This window comes from Heterocephalus glaber, unplaced genomic scaffold, assembly GCF_053883595.1.
Source record: "Heterocephalus glaber isolate CG9 unplaced genomic scaffold, H.glaber_assembly_v1.0 deba00001452, whole genome shotgun sequence".
Lineage (NCBI taxonomy): Eukaryota > Metazoa > Chordata > Mammalia > Rodentia > Bathyergidae > Heterocephalus > Heterocephalus glaber.
In genome coordinates, this window is record NW_028258302.1 from 11,436,064 (window position 1) to 11,462,064 (window position 26,001).

The 26,001-nt window shown below is 53.5% G+C and overlaps 1 protein-coding gene and 3 long non-coding RNA genes across 22 annotated transcripts in view; 2 read left to right on the forward strand and 2 right to left on the reverse strand.

Annotated features, from left to right (window-relative positions):
- Positions 1–49: 49 nt before the first annotated feature.
- On the forward strand, positions 50–13,495 carry LOC110350436 (uncharacterized). The gene is made up of 3 exons (XR_002397018.2): positions 50–361; positions 1,034–1,153; positions 12,636–13,495. It is a non-coding gene; the product is annotated as an uncharacterized LOC110350436 (long non-coding RNA).
- On the reverse strand, positions 2,329–6,236 carry LOC147827216 (uncharacterized). Its single transcript, XR_015452758.1, has 3 exons — positions 6,020–6,236; positions 4,933–5,077; positions 2,329–4,042 (listed from the first exon to the last, which is right to left on the reverse strand). It is a non-coding gene; the product is annotated as an uncharacterized LOC147827216 (long non-coding RNA).
- LOC147827217 (uncharacterized) lies at positions 7,786–24,036 on the reverse strand. Of its 8 annotated transcripts, none has more exons than XR_015452754.1 (4): positions 23,782–24,036; positions 17,498–18,797; positions 13,490–14,135; positions 7,786–8,288 (listed from the first exon to the last, which is right to left on the reverse strand). It is a non-coding gene; the product is annotated as an uncharacterized LOC147827217 (long non-coding RNA). The 8 variants fall into 8 exon arrangements; XR_015452753.1 differs by lacking the exon at positions 23,782–24,036 and adding an exon at positions 19,745–22,311; XR_015452752.1 differs by lacking the exon at positions 23,782–24,036 and having other exon boundaries at positions 13,490–13,609; positions 14,027–14,135; positions 17,498–22,308.
- Adgrb2 (adhesion G protein-coupled receptor B2) overlaps positions 22,856–26,001 on the forward strand; it is a 36,627-nt gene continuing 33,481 nt past the window's right edge. For 10 of the 12 annotated variants that reach the window (XM_021263240.2, XM_021263242.2, XM_087215393.1 and 7 more), the window contains exon 1: positions 22,876–22,986. The gene's annotated coding sequence lies outside the window, so the exon portion shown is untranslated. Of the gene's footprint in view, positions 22,987–26,001 lie in introns of all 12 variants that reach the window. The other 2 variants (XM_013074306.3, XM_087215398.1) reach the window with 2 other exon arrangements.

Consider the following 26,001-nt stretch of genomic DNA (forward strand, 5'->3'; position numbering starts at 1 on the left):
ACCGGCGGTTGCTAGGCTCTAGGGATGTTGCTATGCAACTCTGGGCTGGGCTCGCGTTGCTAGGCCGGAGCTGGAGTAGACCGCTACCGGAAGGGTTTAGTAGCTGGCGCCGCGGGCCGGCCAGGATCGTGACGTTGCGCTCCCCGCTGCTGCTTCTCCGCGGTGTCAGCGTCCTTCGGCTGGACGCAGTCTCTGAGGGTCCTTCCGGTTCACACCCTCTGGCACTCCGTGATGCTCTGGGCGTCAGAGCGAGGAACCCTGGGTCTTTGTGCATGTGTCTATGCGCCTGCTGGTGCGGATCGTGGGGTCGCTTTTGGATTTCCATGGCAACTGCTCCTCTGTCACCCCATTGCTCCCAAAGGTTTGAGTGTTGCTTTGCAAATTTACATATATCTGCATGTCATTAACATAGAGGAGGGGCCGGAACTTATTTGGGCAACTATCCCTGATAGTTCATTTTGCTTTGCTACTATCCTGCCTGATGATCTTGTGGGCTGTGCATGCGTGAGTGTTTTACTTATCAGTGTTCCCAGATTTGGATTGGGTAGATGGGCTGTGATAGTGACCACCAGTTCCTGATCTCCAAGTTCTCTTACTGAACCATTAGCATGAATTCACCCAGGGATCCCAAACAGAAATACAGCTCCCTAAATAATTCCAAGTCTTGGGGAAATACCAATTCTACCCTTTCCTGGCTCTGTGGCTTTAAGTTAATGCCCCTCCCTGTGGTTCAGTTTCCTTCTCATTAGTGGGGACACAAATCCCTAACTCACTAGGTTGTGTAAAGGTTAAATGGGATGCCACTTTTACACAGCTTATTGGTGTTTCTGGCACAAAGTAACCACTCAATGGTTGCTCCCCCTTCACTCCCTCATAGAGCCCAGTTCCTCTCAGAACCTGGTTTTTGTTTGTTTGGGTTTTTTTTGTACCGGGGATCGAACTCTGGACCTTGCACTTGCAAGGCAGGCGCCAGAACCACGGAGCTAAATCCCTGGCTCAGAACCTAGTTAAAGCAAATCAACTTCCTTTGCAGCTCCAGACAGGACAACTAGACACAAGGAAGAACTTCTGGAAGTCAGGGCAGACTTCATTCCAGGCACAGGATGAGGACTCTTAGTTTGCCTGTTTGTCCTTCTTGGAGACTGGAAGCCAGGTTGGTGCAGCATGGACCCGCCCACACCCCCCCACAGTACACACACACACACACACACACACACACACACACACACACACACAGCTTTGTCTCTTTCATGGAACCCACTGTTTCCAGAAACCTTACATTCTCAGCCCAAAAGGCCCTGGAGCCTGTCATGGGTGAGAGGTGGTAGCTGAGAAAAAACCCTCCAGGAGTGAGATGTTTAGGATGGAACAGGGCCCTGGGAAAGGCAGAGAGCAGAAACTTTGTAGTGTGTCTGAGCCTTTGCCAAAGAGGACTGGGGAACCCTGGGGTCACTCTCTTGCCCTTTCTGGCCCTCAGTTTCCCCATTATGGACACTTGAGACTTCTCTGCTGCAACATATATGGGAGGGGGGAGTAAACTCAGTATAAAGAACCTTTTTTACTGCTGCAGCGAAGCAGCGAAGTGGGGCTGTGCAGGCAGAAGTGGGGCTGAGATGGAGCAGTAGAACTTCCTCCTGGAAGCTTGTTTGGACTCCAACTGCCAAATAGCCTCCTCAAAGGCTTGGAAGTCATTACTGGATCTAACTTCTACCCTTACTGCTTTAGTGGAGGCTCCTTCCTGTCCTCCTTTCTCCCAATATCTCTGTAACCTTAAGAGCCCTGAGGCAGAAAAAGTGGTAAAGGGCAAAAACCAGTTCCATTATGTGTTGGTGTTTTTGTCAATTAGGTTCAGATAATTAAAATAAATGAGACTGGCTTCTATCCTGGATAGAAGGTTGTTGGTGATGGAGAGGGGCTATAGGAGCTGGGTTCTGATTGGTTGGTTGGCTCCTGGGAGGAGGTAGGACTGTATAGGGGACATACCTTGCAGTTGTCACTGTAACTGCTGTATGTAGGCCTGCTATCTGTTGGCAGTAGGCCAGCCCATTCCCTGCAGCCACCTGTGCTCCACAGGTGAGAGTTCTAGGGACGGGCTGAGAGTCTAGCCGTGCCCAGTTGGCCCGCCTGTGTCCCACTCTGGGGGCCAATTAAGTCTGTATCCCTAGCCGTGCCGATTAACAGTTAATAAGGCAGCAAACACCTGCAGCTATGGAGGAGAATTAAGAGCAACAGTCGGCATAATACACAACCCGATAAGTGAGCAATTAACAACCGGAGAAAGATTAATAGAAGCAATTATGTCCTGCTCAGAGCTCTGTAAATATGACTGTCAATGGCCAGGGGATTCAGTCCAGTCTCACCTGGCCCCACCCCAGCCCACAGCCTCTACTGATGGTACAGCCAGCCAGACCAGCCTGTGGGGCCTCGGCCACAGAGGTGTGTACACATGGAACAGGGACAGATATGCAAATGCACACATAGACATGCGTACACAGGTACACAAGGGAGGTGGCTCAGAAGATGCAGTTACACAGATACAGAAATCTCCCACTGTCACAAATTTACACACAGAAGTATACACACACACACATCCTTCCAGAAATATGCACAGACATGCACAGAAAAATACCCATACCCACAGTGTTCCAAAGAGATCGTTCCATCTTTTACACAGAACTAGAGCCACACTGACTGCTAGACACATAGTGTCACATATACAAACTAAAACATGTAGACATACCCTGCTTCGTACTCAAGGGATCGTACAGGTATGCATATGACATTTGCCCTTCTTTAATGCTTACCTTTGGAAGGGTCCTCTATAGTGGGTGAAGAGTGCAGCAGAACACTGGCTCGAGGCAGCTGGAGGGAGGACAGGAGGAGACTCGAAAGGGATAGGATGGATGCAAACACATATGTAACCATGTCTGCCTGTATGCATGTGACTCTAAGCATGTGCATCCTTGCAAGACTGTGTCTTATCAATGTATGAGTATGTTCCTTGTGTAAGCATTCATGTGCCTATATAAATGTATAGCCACATGGGTGTGTGGTTGAGAATGTGTATGTGTGCTTGTATCTGGTGGGTCTGTGACTACACATGGGGGTCTCTGATTCATGCATGATGCTGTGTCAGCGCCTGTGTCTGGGTGGCTTTGCATTCTTCTTGTCTCAGTGCTGGGGCTGGTGAGGGGGCTGCTTCCCTGGGGAACCCAGGAATTCTGATGATGCCTGAAACCAGAGTTTACCTCCAGGCAATGGGGGCTGAGGACAGTCAAGGATGCTTTAGTATGTCTCGGTTGACTTGGTTTCCCAAATAGGGACTCTCAGCCCCTCTACAGAAAGACACCTGAAGGTTAATCTCTCCTGACTGAGAGATGAACCAGGAATTCACAGAACACCCTTGCCCCTACCCAGAGCTTTCCATGGAAAAGCCCTAGACCAAAGGCCCCCAATCTGGGGTACACAGCATCATACTCAGAGACCCCAGACCACAGGACAGTCATGCAGACACATAAACATAGACCATCATGAATACAAACACATGAGTGCCACTCAGATGAGCCACAGGCTCAGCACACAATCACACACACCTACTACACTTCTACCTGCCCACATACCCATGGCATCCTCTGACAGGCACCCCATCTCCCCAGCACCAGCCTGGCCAGATGGTGGAGGCTGGTGGCCCCCAAGAGAGCTCTCCATCATTGCCAACCCAGAGGCTGACAGGCAGTCAGGTTCATTGAGGCCTGGCTCTGCCAGAGGGGGCGGGTGTGTAAATGAGGAGGTAATAAAGCTTGCCAACGTCTCCCCCACCCCCCTGCCCCAGACCATGATGGGGCCTGCCCCAGGGCCCCTCACTTGGACAGGGAGGAGGTTCTGTGCTAGAACACAAGAGACACTGCTGCACACACAGTCATGTATGAGACACAAAAGGACCTGGGACACAAGTGGACACTCTCCCTTTAATCACACAGGGATGAGCCACTCCCCCATTCAGGATGAACTTGCAGAGAACTTGGCCAGCCACACTCCCCACCTGAGAACAGACAGAAAGAAGTGATGGTCAGGGAGAGATGCATTTGAAGGTCCTACAGTCAAAACATCTGCCTGTCAGGTGGTCCTGTTCAGTCCATCCAGGCTTGGTTTTATTCCTTTAATCTTTGCTACTCATTTATTCAACCAATAAGGACAATGAATAAATCATTACATTCCTTCCAGTGCCTGGCTGACCTCCTGGATCCTGGTCTCAAGGTACAGCTGCTGGGGAAGGAGAAAAGGGGGGTTGGGCTTAGAGATCAGGTGGGGTATGAGGGGTGTCCCCAGACCCTACTTCTTCCTCAGTTTCTCAAAATGAAAAAGAAAATGCTTCTACCACTAAAGGGAAAAATGCCAAACCCCAGGATGATAGATAATAATAGCTAACACTTACACATGCTCTTACTTTGTGCCAGGCACTGTTCTAAGTGCTTTATGTGAATTAACTCAATACATTCTCATAACAACTCTAGGAGGCAGCTACTATTATTAACCCCACTTGGGGGCACAGGGAGGTTAACTTGCCCAAGGTCAAACAGTTTGTCAGAGCCACCCCAAATGTTTAAATTGCCAAGGGCAAGATTACTAGAGGAGGCTTCTACCCTTCTACCCATTCTCCTTCCTGTTCTACCCCGGGCTCCATCCTGCAGCCTCAGGGCCCTGTACACCTGTCTGTGGACACTCCAGCACTCCAGTCCCCACTTGGTCCACAGTAGTGGAAAACTGCCACCTTATGAGGTGGGAAAAGGGCTGGTTGCATAGGCCCTGGCAGCTGTCTAAGTACTGTTTGGGCAGTAAATTCTAGGGTCCTGGGTTGAGGTATGGTCTAAAAGGGGCTGGAGCTCCAGACAGACACAACCTAGCGGCCCTTTGGACCTTGTAATTCCTCACCTCATACAGAAGAGGGCCAAAGTTGTGTCATCTGAAGTACGGGGTCCAGAGCTGAGTTTTCTGTGTCCCAGATCTGAGAGTCCTGGAGCTGGTGAATTCTAAGGTCTAGGATAGGATCCCAGTCATTGTAGCCAGACAATCTCTCCTACGGGGGGGTGGGGAGAGCCAGAGGTGGCTGAGTTCCCTGTGTCCCCCCAACCCAGCTTGGACCTTACTAAGTTCAGGCCATTGCCACCTACAGGAGTACTTTGCACCCAGCTCCATGCTGGGTGCCAGGGGTGGAGGGCTTGCAAGATGACTTGATTCCTAATCTTTTCACCCTTCCCACTCCATTCTCAGCTGTCCCCCACCTTCCTGCACCAGGGGTTAATGAAGAAGTGGGTCTCTGGGGTTTGAATGGGACCTTCTGCAGTTCCCAGTTTCTGCTTTGGGGACCCCAGGATTCCTGTTCAGTCTCCAGAGACTTTTTCACATAATTACCCAGGCCAGGAATTTCGATCTCTGGTGCCAGCCAGGCCCTTGTTATGCAAATGGAGGCAAATGAGATGCAAACAGAGCAGTCCCAGATTAACAGAGAAATCCCCAGCAGCTGGAGGAGTCACTGTAAAGTCAGCTTGCTCCAGCTTCTTGATTCCTCTCACTCTGGCTCTGTCTACCTGGGTCTGCCTGGGCCTGCCTGTCTTGCCACCACCCTCCTGCCCAACTCAGGAGCTGTCTGCTAAGATACAGGAAGTGTTTAGACAAGGCAGGACACTAAGGCCACCATCTTTCCAGCCTGAGATCTCTGCCCCTCCCCCCCATTTCTGAGAGATCCAGGCTGGGGAGGAAGTTAAGGGTGGTGTCTTCCCCGGGTTTGGCGCCTGTGGAAGAGGAAACTCAAACATGCACACATGTGTACACACACAGGCAGAGGTGGACAGCAGCTCTGACACATAACAAAAACACTCCTTACACAACTGCACTCAGCCTCACACATAGCACTGTACAAATTGGGCTCCACCTCCACCCCTTCACTCCCTGACACTATACATTGAATCACAGCCAACAACAGGCTGCAGTGCGGTGGGACAGTGGACTGGGTCCTCACCCTGGGACCTGGAGGGGGAAGGGTGCTGCTAGTAGAAGGCCCACGGTCAGTGTGAAGACAGAGGGAATCCATGGCCCTCCTCTGGCCATGACCTTGGAGAAGGAAGAGTCCTTCAGAAGAAGCCCAGGGTGGGCAGTGTCCACCCAAAGCCCTCGGGGTTCCGGCTGGCATCTGTGCCCTCGGGCAACCAGTCCAGGCCCCAACTTCTAAAAATAAGAGCTGAGAATCTAAGCCTCTGGTTGGTTCTGCAGGAGCCTGTTGCCGTGGCAACCCCTTCTCAGAGGCCTCCCTCCTGGCTGGGCTGCCCCATTTGGCTGCAGGTCCCTGTGCTGGCCCCTCTGCCAGCCAGCCCTCTGTCCTGTCCTGCTGGAGGGAGGAGGAGGGGGTGTGGGGCTGGGGGTAGCGCAGGCGGGAGGACCTTCGGGATTCCGGCAGAGCACAATGGCCTGTGTGTGAGACCCAGGCTGGAGCTGACTGTGTGGCTGTGGGGCGTGTGACTGTGTGTCCGGCTGTGTCCTGGGGTGCCCATCAGTGCCTGTGACTTGGTTTTCCAAGGCCCTGTGGGTGCTTGTGGTCTCCATGTCCTTGCGCATGTGTGGCAGTGTGTGTCTGTGTCAGGGAGGGACTCAGCTCCGGCCCCCCTGGGCATGCCTCTCCCCACACCCCTCATCTCTGTGGCCTTTTTCTCACCCCACACTGTGCTTGCTTTCCAGGGCTGCAGCTTGCCAATGCTGAGGGAAAGAGGGCACAGAGGTGCAGGGGTGAATCAGAGGACGGCCAGGGTACGGTGAAGGGTTCAGCTTCTCCCAGGAGTATGGTCAAATGTCAGACCAACCCAAATCTGCCCATTTGGAGGTGGTGGGGGAGGAAGCACTTCTGGAAGCGTGCAGTGGAAACCTCTGAGTGCCTGAGTCTGCCCGTGTCTATAGTCACTTTCACCTCCCCTCCCCCAGGCTGCCTCCCCTCTCCAGTTAATCACAAGTGCTGTCAAATCTGTTCGTAATCATTGCTCGAGCGGCCCCTCCTCTCCTCCTCTCAGCCACCTCGGCCCAGACCTAGCCAACCTCTCTCTCACCCAAATGGCCGCCCTGCTGGTTTCTGGGTTCCATGGTCTTGCCTCACCCCATCCCCTACATCCCCCGCCTTCTGTAGCCACAGGGATCTTTCAGAAGCAGTGGGTTCCCATCACACCGCTGCTTAGGACCTTCAACACTGGGCTCCTTAGCTGGGTCCTCCAGGCCTTCCCTTGTCCGGTCTCTGCATCTCTGGCGACTGAGGATTTCCAGGAGGCGCCGGTATCTCTCTTGCCTTTGGACATAACTTTTCTGGCCTAGAACACTAATTTTCCCTCCTCTGGTCAAAGCTTACTCACCCTGGGGCTAATGCAGGCATCATCTGGGACAGGACGCCTTCCTGGATGGCACTGCTCCCAAGCTGGGTGAGGAGCCTCTGTTCTACTGACATCCTGAACTTCCCTTCCATGTGTGTACATCAAGTGTATTTCTTTTGCTTTGTCTTGGTACTGGGGATTAAAACCAGGGCCTCACACATTCTAGGCAGGCTCTCTACCTCTGAGCTACATCTCCATCCCTTTTTATTTTTTATTTTGAGACAGGGTCTCACTAAGTTGCCCAGGCTGGTCTCAAACTTTTGATTCTCCCATGCCCAGCTCCCAGGTTGCATGTATTTCTAATAAATTTTTCCTGAAAAATTGTAGATTTGTAAGAAATAAAGAAGTATGCTGAAACAAACAAAAAAATCACCCATAATCTTCTCAGATTAACTCTCATTTATTTCCTTCCAGACTTTCTTTACATGAATTGATTAAATGTTTTCTTTATACAATCAAGACCATCCTAGATGGACGGTTTTGTTTTCTGTTGTGCTTTACTTATAAAATGGTATTTCCCCAGGTTATTAAAAATTCTTCAAGAACATGACATTTAATGTTTACATAACATTCTTATATATGGATGTATCATAATTTATTTAACCAGCCCTCCATTGCTAGACATTTATGTTGGTTGGGATTTTTCACAGTTATAAATAACAGTAATAAGCATCCTTGTACATGGGTCTTTTTTGGCGTCTTTGGTTATTTCTTGGATTGAGTTCCTAAAAGTAGATGAATGGGACCAGAGGGTCTGTCTGTTTTTAAAGCTCTTGACACCACCGCTCAGTGGTTTTCCAGAAAAGTTGTTCTAATTTTCCCTTCCATCAACAGAGTCAGAGTGGCCCAGATTTCAATTTTCATCAATGCTGGTACTGTCTAAAAACAAAACAAAACAAAAATTCCTATTAATTTCAACAGGTAAAAACAGTATTGTATTGTTGTTTTAATTTGCATTTCGCTGATTACTGGTGAGGATAAACCTTTTGTACTCCTCTTTGTGCCACGCATGGATCACAATGAGCTATAATTATATCTGTACATCCTGCCTCTGCCTCACCCACCTTAGCTCTTGAGGACAGAAGCTAGAAAGAGAATGTTCCTGGAGTGCTGGGTGGATTAGCCGAGGACTGTCTTCAGCCTGAGTTTTGGCATTGGGAAGATCTGGGTTGGCTTAGCTCTGAGACTTGAACTTGGATAGATGACCTCACCTCTCTGGGCCTCAGTTTCTTTGTGTCTTAAGTGGGTTGGATTGAGGATTAAATGGTTAAGGGTGTGAAGACGCATGTAAAGGGCTGGAGCAGTGGCTATTATTCTGGGGCTGGGAGGTTGCATTCTTCTTGACTGCAGAGACTTGGCCTTGCTCAGGGAAGAAATAGCCAGTTCCTCCCTCCCAGAGGTAAGATGGTGCTCAGATGTCTCTTGATTCAGAGGTGGGCAGGAGCTCAGAGAAAAGGGTACAGGCAAGACTGGAAAGGGCTGCGGCAGAGTTCAAGGCCAGAGTTTAAGTTTAGCAGAGCCAAGAGGGTCTGAGTCCTTGTATAAGTCTGAGAGCAGCTCTGTTCCTATCGGGCAAGCTTTGCATGCTGTGAACTGTTTATCCATGCCATCGGCTGGTGTGATTTAATTATCATCGTTGATGCCCACTGAACAGAGAGGGAGACCACCTCTGCCGATTGGCACAGCATTTCTTCCAGAGATTGGCTCTCTGTCACAGGCAGCATCTTGGAGACCAGCCCCTGCCTGGGGCGCCCTTACCCATTCTGGATCAGGACATGTTCCAAGACAGACACGCACAATTTCTCCACACATTAGCAGCCTAATGATACTGTCGCTTGGAGTCTGGGAATGAGGAGAAATCGGCTTTTTCTCGGTAATTAACATGACTGATGGGGCTTGAGAAGGAGTAAGCACCCCCGAAGTGAGAACTCCAGCTCCTGGGAAAGTCAGCCAGGTCATCCCTCTGCCTCTGGGCGGGTCTGGGCTCCAACCTGGCCTCCCTTGGTACCACCAAGCCCCCTGCCCTTCCTCAGTGGTTGCTCCTTTAGGGAGCACCTGGTGCTGACCCAGGAGGTCCCTCCTTGAGCCTGCCCACAATCTTTCATGCTGCAGCTCATTGGCTCTACCACTGCCCTCAGGAGGGCTGCTATTACTTTTGGGGGATCTTTAGCTGTGGCTGTTTTCTGTGCTGCATTTTTAAATGAAGAGAGGAACACACCTGGGTGAGGGTGGGCAGAGATGGCTGTTTCGGGCTTGGTGGGGAAGGCAGGTCTGGGCTTCAGCAGGCAGGGGGCTAGGCTAACCCAGCTCTCCCTTTGGAGAGATGCATTCACCAGATTATGAATCTTTCTCTGGATCCCTGCCTCAGTTTCCCCACTGTCGTCAGGGAAAATGCTTGTATCCCATCCCTTTGTCTTCTTTCACTTTCAGTGCTGGGTGAAGGAGCTGTGGAGTGACCCAGGCCCTGAGCAGCTCCAAGTCTGGGGTGGGGAGAGGGGACAGACGGTGCCTGATGCACAAGCGCTGCTGCAGGGACCTGTTCCCCAGAGGAAGGAGTCTGCGGGCTGGGGTCTGGGAGGATGCATGTGGTAACAAACAGTGGTGTTGGGAGAGGAATCCAGGTTGGGGGAACGGCACTGTCAGGGTGGAGGTGTGCAGGAACCTAGAGCATTCTGTAAATGGTGTGCAGTCCCATGAGCACGTGTGCAGGTGGGGAGAGAGCAAAAGCTAGGAGGTCCCCAGGTGCCAGACAGTGCTGGCAGGGATGCTGAGGTGGGAGCTGCAGCATTATTCTGATGGCACTGGGGAGCCATAGAGGATTTAAGCAAAGGAGGAATGTGGATGGATTTGTGCCTTAGGGTGATCACTTGGAAAAAAAAATATGGACAAGAAATGGTTTGAGGACAGGATTGGCAGCTGCTACGTTAAGAGGGGAAAGTAGATGAAACCCCATGGCAAACTAAAGGTGGGATTGTGGTTGTGAGTGATCCAAGATAGGAATCGAAGATAAGTCTGAGCACTGCCTTCTCCTCTCTCCAAGAACCTTCAGTGGCTCCCAAGGCCTCCAGAGGAATGTTAAATCCCCTGGAATAACAGTCCCAGTTTGTCCTTCCAAACCTCTGTAGCCCACCAGCCAGTACCCTGGCCCTACTGGTTTCTCCATCAGCTTTCAGCTCATGTGTCTCATGTCAGCATTCGAGCCTTTGTTTACATTCGTTACTGCCCCTCATGTACCATCTTCCCTTCTCTCTATGCCTCCCTGAGTCCTTCCCACTCCCTCCGTGAAGCCAGCCTGGGATGTCCTGGCTCCCTCTGCTCCCACTTCCATTCTCTGCCTTTTTCTTCTACCATGTAATCAGCATAAACAGTTGCTTAAAGATCCTTTAAGTTGCTTAAAGAACTGCAGTTGTGAGCCCAGGACAGGGCCAAGAACTGGCTCCCATCGTCCAGGGGCCGCAACAGGGCCAGGCTGGGTGAACAGTCTTGTCTGCAGCTATCTTTCCTGGCCAATGGAGCTGTTGTTATTGCTCCAAATTAGGCACCAATTTGCCCGTGTAATTGTTTGTTAATTGGCATGAAATCCTAATGTAATTAGTTGGGCCCCTTATCCGGGAGCCTGGGGAGCCAAAGGCAGTGGGGGGCCGCAGGAGCAGGGAGGGTCTAGGAGGCTGGGGAAATGTGTCTGAGAGAGGAGGCCCTGAGCTGCCATCAGGGCTGAGGCAGGAAGTGACAGAAATTGCAGGATCTCACAGCCAAAAGCACTGCTGGAGAGGCTCATTCTTGCTGCCCATCTCACAGATGGGGAAACTAAGGACATGTCTTAGAAACTGGTGGCAGAATTGGGCCACACATTCAGGTCATCTGGGTCAAGGTGGCATGGTCTATGGCTTTCTGGCATCTGTTTCTAAAGAAAGGAGGCAGGGAAAGTAGGGGTGAGGGGTTGGTACCAGCTCTTTTGAGTAGAAAATGCAGTGAGTAGAAGGCCGAGGCAGGCTGGCACGTGGTTAGAGCCAGGGAGCAATGGGGACAAAGGCTCAGAGAGTTTCTCTCTGGGGAGTGACCTAGGTGTTGAGAGGCAAGATGGGGCTGGAAAGCCTAGCTCTTCTCCTTCTCCAGCTGACAGGCAGGTCCTCTTTCCCAACCTGTCTCTCGGGAAAGGGTCAGGAGAAGGTACTAGAGCTGGTTCATCCCAACTTGGGGGAACTGCTTGTTAAATGTTTAGGACTTGTGCTAGCCAGTTGACGTCACACTCTAAACTGGTTATCATGGGAGGATTTACACCATGGGAATTGGCAAATGCTGCTAATCAGGGTGACATCTCCTTCCCCAAGCCAGTTGCCAAGGAGGTACCAGCACTGAACCCATCTGGATGTGGTGAAGTAGCCCTGGAGAATCTGATCAAGCTAGCACCAGATGGTCATGCTTAGATGTTGTCCCTCCAAATCCCAATGCCAGGAGAAAGAGGCTCAGAGGGCATGTGGGAAGTCTGGGGTCCTGGCCTCCAGATTCTTCATTGGAGCTTTCCTGCCCCCCAGGTTTGAGAACAGCCGAGAGTGAGGTATGGAATGACCTGAGATCCAGCCTCAGGTAGAGGAAGGAAGCACTGGTAGTGGACAGCTTAGCTCTGACGGCCTAGAGGGCATGGGCAGTGGGACCATGGGAAGCCACCTAGAAAGGGGCTCTATCAACATAGCTGGTGTCTGGTCTATCAACATAGTCTCTCAGTCTCTCTCTTTCTCATTCTGGAGATGTCAGTTTAGTCCCCACCCCTTCACTCCCCATCCCTAGCAGCCAGTCTCACCAGAATTAACTCTTGTACCTCAGGTTGCTCATGCTCTGATCCCCACAGTTATCCTCTGCATCAGTTCCCAGGCTTCCATTTGCTTTAATCCCTGTCTTTACCCAAATTGTTCCTGTTTCCTGGTCACTGTCTCTGGATGCCCTGGAGGCATCTCAGTGCAGCAAGTCCAAAATAGAACTCATCGACTTCCCACAAGTCTCCCCATCTGAGTAAATGGCATGCTTCCCCTCAGGGCCTTTGCACTTGCAATTTCCCTATTTGGACAGCTCTTCCTCCAAATATCCCTTGCCTCCCTCAGGTGTCTGCTCAGACGTCACCTTCTCAAAGACATCTTGCTTGACCACAGTCTCTGAAACAGCCCGCATTCTCCTCTGTTGCTCCTGCCCCTTACCTGACACCATTTTCCTTCTTTGCACTTAATACAGGCATTGTGTGCATGGATGCTGCTCTGTCTGCCCTGTGCCACCTGAAGGTAAACGCCGCATAAGCACAGCAGGTATGTCCCCAGGTTTTAGACCTTCCTTGGTGTCTGAGAGTGTATCTGCTTGCCTCACTCAGTGCTGGACATTTGTGGTAAGCTCTCAATAAATACTTCTCGAACAAATAAGCCTGTGACCAGTCCCTTTCTCCTCAGATGCACCTTCCATTTGCCCCAGTTGTTTCTTAAACTTGACTATGATGCTTCCCTGTCCAAAACCCTTTATAGATCTAACTTTTGCTTTCAAAATAAAACCCGCCTCTGGTTTTCCTTACAAGGTCCTTAGTGATGTATTTCTAGCCTGACCTCCTGCTTCACACAGCCTTCTCCAAACACAGTTTCTCTCTCTCTCTCTCTCTCTCTCTCTCTCTCTCTCTCACATACACAAACACACACACACACACACACAGGGACAGAGACAGCCAGAGAGAGCGAGAGACAGACAGACAGACAGACAGAGGAGCCCTGTACACTATTCTACCCCTTCTATCTAGTGCTCCCTCACTATGTGTGTGTGTAGTACTGGGGATTGAACCTAGGGTTTTCACACTGAACTACATCCCCAGCCATTTTTATTTTTCATTTAGAGACAGGATCCCACTAAGTCACTAAGTTGCTCAGGCTGGGCTCTCACTTGCGATCCTTCTGCCTCAGCCTCCCAGGGTGTTGGGATTGCAAGGTGTATGCCACCATGCCTAGCTGCTCCCTCACTTCTTAAGTGGTCCTGCATTTTTTGCCTCCTTCCCTTCTCCTCTCTCTCCTCTCTCTCCCTCCCCCACTCTTCTTTCTCCCCTTCCTTACCTTCTCTTTTCCTTCCTTCCTTCCTTCCTTCCATGTTTTTGGAGCAGATCTTGGTGCTGGGCCTCCTGCTGAGCTGTTCTGGGAGGCCTCAGTGTCCACCCTTCTCGAAAGTCTTCTAATCTGGCAGGGAAGGAAGCCATGAGATCATCATTCCCTCACTAGTTCCTCCTTTATTGTCCTTTGGACATCCTGACATCACCTCCCTGTGCCCAGCCGGGTCTCTGCGGGGTCCCCACAAAGAGTTTGCCCTGGCCTTTGCCTACCTCTGGCTGTGAGATGGAACCTCATGGAAAGGCTGGATTTGGAGTCTGCCTCACCTCTTTGTGTGAGTACTTCTGGGAGATGGGATGTGGGTGAACCACCTCTGAGTCCCCGAGTCCCAGTTTAGGGCATGACCGCAGAGGGGACATCAAGTGACTCAAGGATGCCCCTGTGCTCTGGGACTTCTGAGCCTTAGCCTATTCACTCCACAGGGTCCAAGACCCAGGGAGGGGTGAGGTTGTTAAAGTGAGCATGAGGGTCTACACACAAACTTGCCTGGGTCTCTGGGTCCGTGTGTATGTACACTCCTGAGTGTGCATTGGCAGGCCTTCCCCCTGAGCCAATGTCAGGGCCCGTCCCAGACTCCTGGGGACATCAGGAAAGCCTGGAAATGTTAAGTTGGGGCATGTGTGTGATGGGCTTGTTCACCGACACCACTGCCTCCAGACTGGCAGCCCTGCCTGTGCTCTAGCTAGTCCTAGCACTGCCACAAGACCGCAAAGGCCTGTTGCTCAAAACAGATAAGCAAGGTGGTAGAGCTAGTGCCACTCTGATAATGGCCCATCCTCTCCGGCCATTGGCTCCTGAGAGCCCATTGAGTGCCCGTGGGTTGTTGCCCCAGTCCCTGTGAGGAGCGTGTGGTCCCCTCACCCCCTCCGGGAACCCAGACAGGACAGAGGCTGTGCTGGCACAAAGCATGGGGCAAGGCTTGCTCTGCCCATTTGGACCTATGCTTCCATTCCCTATTTCCCTATCACACACTCACAGACTCATCCCCATAGCCATGCACAGAGACACACCGGCCCTCACAGGCACACTCACAGAGATACACAGTGACACAGACAGTAGAGCACACAAGCGCACTGACGTACTCAAAGACACACAGCAACGGAACACAAATAAAAGCATAGATATGCTGGTACAGACTGGTCCCTACAGTTCCTCACCCACACACAGATACACCGAGATGCCAGCGCTCACCCACACACCTGCACAGACACATCGACACACCTTCACACCCCTGCGGATGCCGCTGATATGACATGGGCGGTGAGCACACGGACACATGCAGGGCCTGGAACATGGTCACACAAAGATACAGACATGCACACATAGGCTCATTTGCCCTAAAATACACACTTGCAGACGCAAACGCTTACCAGGAGCACGGCCAGACACTGACAGCTCAGGCATTCCTGTGGTGGTGGTCACCTCTGAACTCTCAAGCACATTGACACGGCCCATGCAAGGGCTTGCACATGGCCTCACAGAAGCTCAATCACAAAACCCACTCAACCAAACACATGCCACACTCTCAGGTACGCATCCACAGACACACAAGCGGTACACACATTTACACAACACAGACTCACTTGCAGCCGGGGCTACCTTTGAAATTCAAATCTGTGCTCCCCTCCGTCACTCTTTGACAGAGGCCTGGCAGCCCCTGCAGCTGCCTCCACCACCAGCTGGAAGCTCACTGTGCCCTGCCTGCCCCAGCAAGCGGAAATTAAAATTCATTCCAGGGAAAACCCGGCAGGGCTCAAGATGCTGGCAGCCTAGGCAGTGTGGACCTATGTGAGCCAGAAGCCGTGTGGGAGACCATAGGAGATAGAGTCCCTGTCCTCCCCACGACATGACCTTGACCTGACCCAGTGTCCTGCAGCCTCAGGGTTCCCTCAGGACGGGTTTGCCAGGAAGGCAGGTGGAGCTGGCCACACTGGTTGGCAATGGAGGGCATGAGGGCTTCCTGAAAGTTAGTTCCATAAGTCCCTGGAGACAAGAATCACAAGGCCACCCTTGCAGATCTGCGTGAGCGCGCGCGTGTGCACACGCACAAACACACTGATCCATGCCTCTCATCTGGGACAGGACCACCTATGGACACATACCAAATAGTGTCATACTCAGACTCCACTGGGAGCTGAGGACCTGCTGGCACCTGCAAGCACACATGACACACACCAGAGGCTGGCAAAGACACGTACTGCACACACACACACACACACACACACACACACACACACACAGAGGCTTAAACTGAACACAAGGAAAGACCACACTCTGGCTGCACACAAACTGCAATGACATGCAAACCCTGCCCTGTCAGCACACTTCCCATTCCCCCAGATGCCAAATGACTGCACAAACTCCAGCGTCACACACATGTATGTACTCTACACCCTGCATGCACACAAACAGAAGAAGAAATACATAAAAATTCCACAGCTCTGGAAACACACACACACAACAGAGATCCCAGAGCCGGGTCCAGGCTTCTGACGTACAAGGCCTAGGCAGATACACACAAAACCTGCTCACAGGCACACCATACACACACACACAGATTCTCCCCCTACACATTGACGCACACAACCACCCACTCGTGTACCCGAGCTCAGCCCCACTCACTCCCACTCTAACACGCAGAACACTTGCTCAGCCAGGCACTCCAGGGCCCCCCTCCAACCACAATACCCCATTACCCTCCATCCACAGGCCTGGCACCAAGCCTGGAGCCCCTTGAAGTCAGAGTTCATAGGGTTGACAGTGAGCCAGAAGGCCCACTCCTCACCCAGCAGGCCCTGCTTTCCTGCCAGGTGTGATTGTGTAAGTCCAAGCAAGATGGACGGGTATCCTTTGGGGAGTGTCAGCAAGGAGTGCAGCTGTGCCTGCCCGGGACACATGTGGATATCCCTTGGCCTTCCCAACACCCTCAGTGATGCTGGTTGCCTCCCCCAAATCTGGGTGCTCAGTCTCAGCCTCTTATTGCAGGGCCAAGCCCTGGGAGTCAAACCGCCCAGATCTCTCACCCTGAGGGAGCTGGTCTTCTCTGGAAGATCAGCTCTAATCCCCAAGTAAATTGTTTTCCACGGCCAGTGCTTGGTCTGTCCTCTGGGGGGGGCGGGTAGTAAGGAGGACTCGGATGTATACGGGGCAGGACTGGGGAGGGTCTTGCCTGGTCTACTGAGGCACAGAGCCTGTATCTGCCTCTCTCTAAAACAGTTTCCTCATCTGAGAAATGGGGGTGACCATGCCAAATTTAGGGTTGTTCAGAGGGCTAATCTTAGCAAGAAGTGAAAAGCAGCAGGCACAGTGTCAGGTCCACAGTGTGAGCTGGTCTCCCTAATCTCTAGGTTACCCCACGCTGTCTGCTCTGCTCATTGTGTCCTGCTTGGCACGAGCCCAGTTCAGCAGGATCCAGGTGGCACAGAGCCCAGCGGGGAGAGGACCTGGGATATTCCAGATGACCACAATGCACTGGCCTTCCAGTGCCAGTGTACCTCACACCTGTGGAGTGTCCCAGCCCCTTCCTGAGGGTTCTCTTGCCTCTCCCCCTAGCAGGAAGCTGGAGCAGCTCTTCACAGGCCCTCTATATGCTGCATGTCCACTGGCTTCAGGGGGTGGACACAGGGTGTGGGGCTGTCATTGGTGACTGGAGTGGCTTCCAGGGTGCCTGTCCTCAAGGCCTGCAGCAGGGGAGTGTAGAATTAGACCTCAGAAGGCAGTTGTGGGCTGCCACCTTCTGTGAAGGGTTGTGTGTGACCCCAGCCTAAAGCAGGAGGTGATAGGACTGTTACCTAAGCCAGACAGTTGTTGCCTGGGCCAGAAAAATGGGGACTTATGTTCTTGGGTTGTGTATGATTATTTACATCCTTAGACAAGTCTGTGCTTCAGGGCTGTGTTGCTGTGTGGACATGGGTTATCTATACACCCAGATGTGTGCTCAGATCTGTTTACACATACCTGGAGGGCAGATGAGGAAAAGGAGAGTCCAAATAAGGGGAGGTGGTCCAGATTCAGTTTCTCTGCCACATCCACACTGTCCTGGTCACACCAGTAGGACCAGGAAAGTGGCTCCTGCAGTGGCTCGGTGTGCCCTTCTCAGCAATGGTCTCAGTAGACCGAGCTCCCACTGAGAACCTCCTCTCCTTTGTGGGTGGCTCTGAGAAGGGATCAAGTTCAGGGCCCCAATTCTGAGTCATCTCCCTGTCCCTAGAACCTGGAACAGCCCTCAGCATTGAGTAAGTCTGAAAGGTACCTATTTTGACACAGATGACACCTCCCTGGCCATAGCCTTTGTCATCTCTGTGACTCACATCAGCTCTGCTAAGTTGGGTTCATTTTTCCATTTCAAAGAAGAGAAAACTGAGGCTTACGGTCACATGGTGAGTGAGGGATCCAGATCATTGTGATCCGGGAGCCTAAAATCTTTCTGGTTCATCACACGGGAAACTGAAACACTGTTTTAGTGGTAAGCATAGATTAAGGGTCACAGACTGAAAGCTCTGTGAGGGCAGGGTTTCTATTTGCCCTTTCACCATTCAGTTGCTCAACAAGCATTATCTATATTTGTAATATACTCTCTTTGTTACTACTAGAGGGTCCAACTAGAATAGATGAACAAGTCCTTGCCCTCCTGGAACTCACCGTCCGGGGGAAAATAGGTGACGTATGTACAAATAAATAATCTGTTTTCAGAGTAATGAGTACTATCAAGAAAATACAGTAGGGCCATGAGATGGTGGGGTGGGCACAGGGATGTCAGAGGAGGCTTCCTAGAGGAGGTGATATTGGACTGAGCCCTTCCCATTGAGGAGCAGTCAGCAGTGGGGATTGCTAGGGGAAGGGTTGGGGCTTTGGAGTTTTCCAAGAACAGAAGGATAACTAAGCAACTCACTTGGACAGAGTGTGGGTGGGTGTAGGGGTGTGGAGGTGGGTCGGGAGAGGCTGGTAGGGGCTAGAGCATGCAGGGCCTGGGAGGCCACAGTCCTGGAATAGTGAGACGCCGCAGAGGGCTTAAGAAGAGGCATTCTGATTTTCACTAGAAAGAGATGCCTCCGTGGGCTCCAGGAGAGTGGATTAGGGTGGAGGAGGTAGGAGTGGGAGCCCAGGAATTAAATCAGGGAGACTCCAAGCACTGGACAGTGATGACTTGGCCTCTGGGGTTGGCAGTGAGCATGAAGAGTGAAGAGTGGCTAGATCAGGGATATTTTTGGAGGTAGAAGCAACCTGATGAACTTGCTGATGGACTGAATCCCAGTGCCTAGAACACAAGAAACACTCAATAAATATTTGTTGAATGAATTAATAAAAGGAACCTTGTTGGTGCCACACTCTATAAATATTTGTGTTCACCCTTCAGTATGAGATATATGAGGATCACTCAGGAACCCAAAGGGCTTCTTCATCTTCTACCTTAGGGGCGAGGGCCAGAGAATGTAGGCATTGCCCAAATGGGCTGCACACAAACCAGACTCACCCTCTAGGAAGATTTGGCTAGGGATCAACTAATCTTCCCTTTTCTCTCCAGCCTATAGCACCAAGAAAATGACAAGCACCCGGCCTGGACTGCCCCAGGCTCCTAGCCTACTTGGTATCTGCAGTAGGAAGGAGGAAACTAGAAGTGCAGGACTTCCTGTAGGTGCAGAGGGCACCCTTTCTAGGATAGCTCTCCAGGATCCATGACATGCAGAGAGGTGAGGTATTGGTCATATGAGCTCCAGGGCTGATCTTGGTGAGAAGACTGTCACATATATTTGGGTGTCTTGGTGATGAGTGTGAGGCTGGAAGGAGATCTTGCCCCAGAGCTTTGGGTGGCCCTGGAGTGCTTGGCTCAGTGGCAATGGTGGTCAGAGGCTGAGGGAGGGGCACTCCTAGGTCCCTCAGGCTGGAAAGAAACCTGCCTAGGCTCTGGGCCAAATAAATCATTGGAAGAGAAGAAGAACATTTTCTCATCTGTTTAAAGGGCAACGAAGCATAACAGCGCTAGCCCAGCGGGAGGCTAGGCTGAGGCCAGGTGGGTGAGGCCAGGGGCGCTTCCTCCTTGACCCACCATCCGCTTATAAGCCGCCCCACTGGCTCAGGCTTTGCCAGTTCTGCTGTTCCCAGCTGAGCCACTGGTGGTTGTTACTGTTAACAAAAATATTAATTTATAATATGATTGTTATTTTTGAGGCCTCTTCCCAGGGCATATCCCTTGCAGATCCATACCTTTTATCTTCTGGGAGGCCAGGTTGAGATAGTTACACCCTTTCGCAGATCAGGAAACAGTCCCAGAAAGCTCAAGGGACTTCCTCAAGGTCACAGAGCGAGGCCGAGTGAGAGCAGGGTATGCAGCCTGGCCTCTAGTTCCCCTTAGGTATTGGCCCCTTCTATCCCATCAGTGGTTCCAGAGGGGGTCCCAATGGGGCTGTAGGGCTGGGGTCACTGTCCTTTTTCCAGTGTGTGAGGGTACCAGGGTATGTCCCTCTGCTCTGCCTGAGTCCTGTGTGCTCAAGCTTGGCTGACACCCCTTCCCATACCCAATCTCTGCCCCAGGTTCCCTGCAGGCCCCTCCTGGGGCTAAGACTTGTTCTTCCCACCCCCGCCTGGGCTGTTCAGAGAAGTAATTTCTCTTCAACCAGCTGGATTTGAATATGGAAATGATTTGTAATTACTCCAAGTCCTCCCGGGCGGGCAGGCAGCATTATCACCAGTGAGTCTGGAAGGGCAGGGGCTCCTGGAAAGAGAGGTGGGGAAGCCCTGATGCAGGGAGGTACCTCCAGAGAGAGCCTTCCAGAGGCCTGCTCTAGTCCAGCTTGCTCCTATGTAAGCCTTCTCGTTCTGTCCTCCCCAGCCTGCCTTGTGAGCCTCCAGGGGCTAGGGTACCCCACTGTGTCCTACTACCTGTCTTTCCTAGGGCATACATTATTGTGGCTAATTAATACTCTGTGGCTAAATGAATGGGGTCAAGAAGTCAGAAGGCTACCAAGGAACAGAGAAGCAAAAATGCTGCCATCTTTCTGGAGCCAGCCCCTGCCATCACCCCCCACCCAGCTGGAAGAGGGCCTTAGGGATCCAGCTGCATCACATCTGCAAGAGACCTGCCTGGGCTTCTCTAGGCTCTGGGTCTCTAGTATACAAATACTCATGAATATTCATAAAGAGGGAGGCAGTCTCCCTGTAGGAGAGGAAGGGGCTAGAGCTGTGGATCACAGGTCCTGGAGCCTTCTAAGGGTTTGTCCTTCACCCTTTGTAGGCAACCTGTGTTCTGACCATCTCCCCTCTTTTACCCTCCTCTTTGAGGCTGAAATCCCAGCAACTCCATTGCCTTTCACAGTGCCCAAGGAAGCAGGGGCCCAAGATCTCCCCCTGTACCAGGGTAGTTCTCAGCACATTTCACAGATGGCAAGGCCTGCCTGGCTCAGAATTCACAGTGGTGGCTGAGCCTTCAAATCCAGAGATGCCAGGGTGTATTTGAGGGTGCCCAGCCAGAATCTAAGAGCCCTGCCTGGCTGTGCTAGGCCCAAAGCTCTGGCCTCTTTGGGCTCCTGGAGGGAAAGGGAAAGTGTCCGCCCAGCCCTCCTCCCTGCTTCACACAGCCTCATAAATTCCCTTAAGGTGACAGGTGAGATTCCTTCATCACCCCTTATTACCTCCTTCCATTAAAGTCGATAATCTCTCACAATCACTCACAACAAATGTCACTGCGACTGCAGAGGGGGAGGGACAGAGGGAAGGAACGGGGTGGTTCTCTTTGCCTCTCCCTGGTCTGCCCCTGGGAATAGGTGAGTTCTTCTCATTTTGTCTCCATCTCTAGGGTGATAAAACTCAAGAAATATCAATGTAAAGGTGGGGTAGGGCCTATGTGGACTGAGGACTTCCTTGCGCATACAGGATTTGGCCCCTCACAGTAGACAGCTTTCCAAAAGTAGGCCCTGAAAGCATCCCACCCTCAATGAAAAGCTGCCCCCTGCTGGCTTCTTCTCTGACCAGAGCCATTGGATTAACCTACATGTTTTGGCTGTGATGGTGTGTCCCCAGTCTGCCCACCTTCCAGGTGGCAACAGGCCCAGGCCACAAACCACCTGACCAGGACCCTGAGCCATGGGCATCTCCCTGGGTATCGCTTGAGCCATGTGGGCCCAGGCCCCACCCAACTGTTCCTGGGCACAGTGCCAGAATGGGGAAGGGGTGGGTCTGTACATCTCTGAGCTTCCACACAAACAGATGCAACATGGGGGCGCCCCTGGCACAGGGAAAGGCACTTGTGGGAATAGATAGGAACTCAGGAAAACATGTAACACACTGTACACGTGTAGCATCCCCGTGCCTAGGGACATGCAATGTTGCAGCGTTTACATCACATTATGCACCAAACATGATACACTGCAGTACATATGTGGCTCCTACATAATAGTTACCCATAGTACTCAGCACATACGTGGTACCTGTGAGCTTATACACATATAGCATCTCTACATACAGGAACAAGCTGCATGCATTCAGGACCCAAGCACATATTAATACTCTGTGCATGTGTGTAGCACTTGCACACATGAGCCAGGCAACATTGCAGTGTACACGTAGGGCACCTGTATGCATATGCAAAGTTCAGAGCACATAAGTGGCACCTGCATGCACAGGGACATGCAATAAGCAATGCACACGGGGCAGGCTTCAGTCTCCAGAGCCCGGGAGACCCTGGCTGCGCGAGATGCTTCTGGCTTGGGGTATCGCTGGAGGGGCGTCGCGAATCGCCTCACTCGGCGGTCCTGGAAGCCACAAGCGGGGTGGGGGCTTACCCGGGGCTTCTCCCGCGCCGGCGCCTGAGGCCCGGGGAGGAGAGGGGGAGGGCGCGCTTGGCTAGGCTGGCGCTGCTCCCCCTTTAACAGGAGGCGGCGCGCGTCCCCCCCCCCCCACCACCACCCTTCTCCCGCGGCTCCTCGCGCCCGTCCCGGCGCGCGCCCCCTCCCGGGCCCAGCCCGCGCAGGCGCCGCGTCCCGCCTCGGCCGTCACTCGGCCCGGCGCGCGTTGCGGGCAGCGGCCGGAGCGGCCGGAGGAATCCGGTTCGGCGGCAGCGGCGGTGACAGCGGCGACGCTCGGAGACCGAGGAGGATGCGGCACCGGCGCTCAGAGCCTGGGGCTGCGGCCGCCGCCCGCGAATAGGAGGCGGCGCGCAGCGCGGGAGGTGCTCGGGGCGGGGGAGCGGGGGGCGGCGTGGCGAGGAGGCGGCGGCAGAAGCCCGCGCCCGCGCCCGGCCCGGCGCCCGCCCGACCGCCCGCCCGCCCCGCGCTGCTCCGCGGCGCCTTTTCTGCACTCGCCGCTCCACGGAGCGGGAGCCTCGGCCCTCTGCGCGGCTGCAGCGAGCTGCCCTGCGTCCGGCCCGGCCCCCGCCTTAGGGATGGCAAACTTGCGCCCTGTGGCCGCCTCCGCCAGCGCCGGCCCCCGCTCCTGCTGCTGACGGCGCCCAGGTAAGTGTTCGGCCCCAGACCCAGCCCCAGCCCCGCGCCGAGCCCTCCCGGCGCGGTCCCGAGTTTCCGCACCAGCCCGCACTCGGGGCGCTCTCCGAGCCCATCTCTGCTGAATTCTCCCCCTGCCCGACCCGAGTAGGTCCAGCGCTCACCCACCCTCGTCTTTTTGGGAACTCCCAAGCCTGGGGCCGAGACCCCCTTCATCTCTGATGAGTCCCTTTTCGGCATTCCCGCCCCCCCCCGCCCCCGCGCCTGGACCGACCCCCTCTTACCGTCTGTGTTAAAGTCCCCCATCTTTAGAATCCTGTCCTAGACCGTCCCCAGTCGCTGTCTCCAGTCTTTCCCAGTCTCAGTCCGGATCCAGCAGTGCCCCCTCCCCTTGAATAGAGAGCCCCTCTCGCCAACCTGCAGCTCAACTGTGTCTCGCCTCCTTGTCTGGGTGCCGGACCCTTGGTCCTCTCCGGCACTTCGTCTCTGCCGGAGTCTCCTATCTCTATCCGTCTGTTTCTGCCCTCCTCAGCGCCTGTACCCCGACCATGTGCCCCCTCTATTTCTGCCCCAAGCGCCCCCTCCCCCATATCTGCCCCAGAGTACAGCCTTCCCTCGCCAATCTCTGCTGCAAGTCCCCTCCCCCCAGCCTGGAATATGGGCCGTGTCCCCCTTGTCTTCCCCAAGCCCCCTCCCTCTGGCCAGGATCTCCGCTAGACCCGCATCCCTGACTCCCGTGTTCATCTCTGGCCAGATCACTCAGCCTCTCCTCCCACCACTGGGCATGGAGCCGGGCACCAGGCTCACCCTCCTGCAGCCCCAGGGGCAGGCATGATTTCGGGGGTGGTAGGCTGTGAAGTTGGTGGCCACTCCCGCAGTCGGCTCGGTCCGAGGGCACAGCCACGGGTGGTCCTCTGCGGCCACGGCCAATGCAGAGCATGCGGCGGGTTTGTTGCCCGCGGGGGGAGGGGCGCCCGGGCCGAGAGATGCCGCCCGCTTGCCCGCCTTGCCAGCTGCCTGCCGGGCCCCTGGGCATCCTCTGGCGCCCCCTGCCTGCAGCCTGGGACCACCGCCCCTTCTCCCGCGGGCAACCCCAGGTTTCTGCAGCCCAAACATTAGCAATGGCTGCAGGACTGGCGCTGGGAAGTCCCTGGGGAGAGGAGGTGGGAGCGAGGCTGGGTGCCCCCTCGTGCTAGCCTGACCAGACACTCCAGTGTTTTCAGCCTCTATGTTCTGGGGTTGAGGCAGGTGGGAGGGCTCATCCCAACAGCAAGTCAGGAGCCCTTTAAGGAGCAGACATGGAGTGGCTGAGCTGGCCCTTTGGCTTCAGGACGCATTGTTGTTGGGTTTGTCTGGGCTTAGGCAGGTGTCCCCAGGGAGCCTCTGTGTACCCCAACCCTCCCCTGTAGGGAGTAGGGTAAAAGCGGATCTTTGTGGCTTGGGCATGGAGTAAGCTGAGGGGGAATCCACCTCACCCAGGGACAGAACAGACACCTGGGGAGTGTCCCCTGCACTGCCACAGGGCAAGGTTCAGTGTGGATGCTGCACAGGGTGTGCTCTAGTGATGGTCGGGGGGGAGCTGAGGGACCAAGACTGACAGAAGTGATCTTCCCCCTTTTTCTTTTCAGCCTCCTCTCCTGGTCTTCCTCCCTTGTTCTGTCCCCTCCCTCACCATATCTCAGAAAGGGACAGGTCTAGTGTGTGGGGGGGTGCATGGTGGGCATTTCTATAACACAAAGGGAGATTCCAGCTGGTCTTTGCTTCCTGTCTTCTTTCTTAGCCTCCAGGTATTGAAGCTAAAGTAGTTAGGAATTCAGCAGTTGGCCTAGTGACCTGGCTTCAAAAGGTGTGTGACCTGGACAAGCTATTTAACCTTTCTGAGCCTCAACTGATCCTCTGTAAAATGATCACTGCCTTATACAGTTGTTGGGAGAATAAAATGAGATGGTTCTATAGTGTTTGGCACCTACCAATGCTCATTGATAGGTGAGTTGTGCTGTTTCTCTTCAAAGCCAAGGTCAGGCCCCTCTCTACTCCACTTCTAATCCCAGAGAAGACATGCAAAACAGGTTCTAGTGGCTTCACTCCAACCTCCAGGATAATAAAGACAGCTCTACTCCCTCCCATAGGTCTCTGGAGCCTGTGACTGTCAGTTTCCCCTCCTCTCATGGATTCTTCAGCATCCCACTGGGCCTCTTAGAATCAGCTCTGACCACAGGTGCAACCATGGACGCCCAGTGAAGGTCTCTGAGGTCTAGGTGCAAGTGGAGAGTCTGGGGAGGTGGGCTCAGTACAGAGAAGATAACCAAGCCAGGGACCCCAAAGGCAGGCTGCTGCTTAGGGGGGGCCCACGTGAGAAATCAGTGACTGAGGCACAGAGGAGCCTCTTTCTCTCTCTCTCCAGGAGATCAGTCACCATCAGGAACTTTCCAGGGCAGTTATCGATGCAGGTCAGAGTTAGGGGCAACCTAGTGTGTGAGCCCAAGGAGTCTGAAAAACCTGGCTTTGGCTCGAGTGACTCAATGAAGGGCAGTGGAGGAAGGCAGGGAAAGAACAAGAACCCATGGGGCTCTGCACAGCTGGAAGTACTCAGGAAGGTCTGGGCAGTGTGGTGCATCCTAGGTCCCACGGAGGAAAGGCAGCCTCCCAGTCAGCAGCCCCCCGGGCAGCTCTGACATTGGGGAACAAAAGCTTTTGGTTCCTGTAGCAACGGTGGCTCCAGCTGCTGCAAAGTTCCGGGGAGGCTGGTGGAGGGCGGCTGAGTCACCGCCCCCTCCCCTGTCGCGCGCGCGGCACCGTCCCCGGGGCCAGCAGCCACCACTCGTCCTCTTTGGGTCTTGCCCGCCTTTGCATCCGTAGGGTGTGCAGGAGGCCTCCGGAGCCTCCTTTCGAAACAGAGACCCCCCCCCCCCCCATAGTGTCACTGAGTGACGCTTTCGGCCAGTCAGAGAGAGCCTGGACCGGTGGTGGGTGGGAGCGCTAGCCCCGGGTCCCGCCCACCAGCTCCCAAGCAGGATAGAGGGTGTA